Source organism: Echinops telfairi, unplaced genomic scaffold (assembly GCF_000313985.2).
Source record: "Echinops telfairi isolate 266 unplaced genomic scaffold, ASM31398v2 ScPeMD7_29;HRSCAF=101, whole genome shotgun sequence".
Lineage (NCBI taxonomy): Eukaryota > Metazoa > Chordata > Mammalia > Afrosoricida > Tenrecidae > Echinops > Echinops telfairi.
The window spans coordinates 1,036,520-1,037,812 of NW_022103926.1; the positions used below are offsets into that span (position 1 = coordinate 1,036,520).

General features: G+C 58.4%; 1 protein-coding gene and 1 pseudogene across 1 annotated transcript in view; one reads left to right on the forward strand and one right to left on the reverse strand.

Annotated features, from left to right (window-relative positions):
* SEZ6L (seizure related 6 homolog like) overlaps positions 1-1,293 on the forward strand; it is a 222,260-nt gene that overhangs the window by 178,932 nt on the left and 42,035 nt on the right. The window lies entirely within an intron of this gene.
* Positions 337-1,293, reverse strand: part of LOC105979743 — a 5,761-nt pseudogene continuing 4,804 nt past the window's right edge.

A 1,293-nucleotide genomic window follows, 5' to 3' on the forward strand; every position in this document is an offset into this window, starting at 1 on the left:
ACTGGCTTGTCTCTTCCCTGTGACCCTCTGTAAAAGGATGTCCAGTTGCCTACAGATGGGCTTTGGGTCTCCATTCCACACTCCCCCTCATTCACCATGATATGATTTTTTTGTTTTTTGATGCCTGATACCTGATCCCATCGAAACCTCATGATCCCACAGGCTGGTGTGCTTCTTCCATGTGGGCTTTGTTACTTATCAGCTAGATGGCTGCTTGTTTATCTTCAAACCTTTAAGACCCCGGATACTATATCTTTTTTTTTTTAATAAAAAGGTCTTTTATTTGTAAAAAGTCAAAGGGTCCCCTGGGGGTGGCAGGATAAGCAGGCCGACTTCTCAGGGGTCAGGGGCATTTGGGCAGATGTGCTTGAGTTGGGGGGGTGGGCGCCCTCCGAGTCCTCTGTGTCACCCTGGGCTGCCTTGGGAACAGGTGGCACTGGCTCAAAGATGGGGTAGGCTTCAGGCGCCCCAGCCTCCAGCAATTCTGGAACAGGCTCCTCCTTGGTCAGCATTGGGGGTTCATCGGTGCCACCCACAGCTATGCCCCGGGGATCTCTCTTGACCCAGCTGTGGGGGCTGAGCTTCTTCTGGGACCCCATCCAGGGGTCTGACAGGCGATTCAGGGCAGCTGGGCTGGGGGGTACCCCCAGGGCTGGGCTCGGTACACTTTTGCAGGGACCCTTCCGAGTGGAAGCTCTGGTTGCTGTACTCATCGCTGAGACCCAGCAGGATGAGGGGGCCACCCCCTCGGGGACTAGCACCCTGGCCCCACCGCTCTCGGCCTCAGGATCTCTCTGCACCACCTCCTGCGCATCGTCGGCCCTCCTCCTGGGGGTCCACCACTGGCACACACTTGAAGATGCGAAGGGACATGTCGCCCACCGTCACCCAGCACTTCTCCCATCTCTGGACCTTCTCGATGGTCGCCATCACCTTTGGTCTCGTCCTGCACGGTTCGGCCGGCCATGCTGGTGGGGCTGGGGCCCAGGACGAACCCGTGGTGGGGCCGGCTCCAGTCCAGCGGCGGGCTTGGCGACAGCCAGAGGTCCCTCCTGGAGTTGACCGCGCCCTCCCACGCTCCCCAACGCCTCCGAGAGTCCCCGCCCCGCTTCCTGCCGCTGCGCCACACTGCGCTCGCGCCCCGGCCTGGACCTGGCCGCGCGGCCGAACTATATCTTTTAATAGCTGGCACCATCAGCTTTCTTTACCACACTTGCTTATACACCCACTTTGCTTTCAGCAATCGTGCCTGGAAGGTGAGCATCATAGACTGTCAGATTAATAGAACAAAGT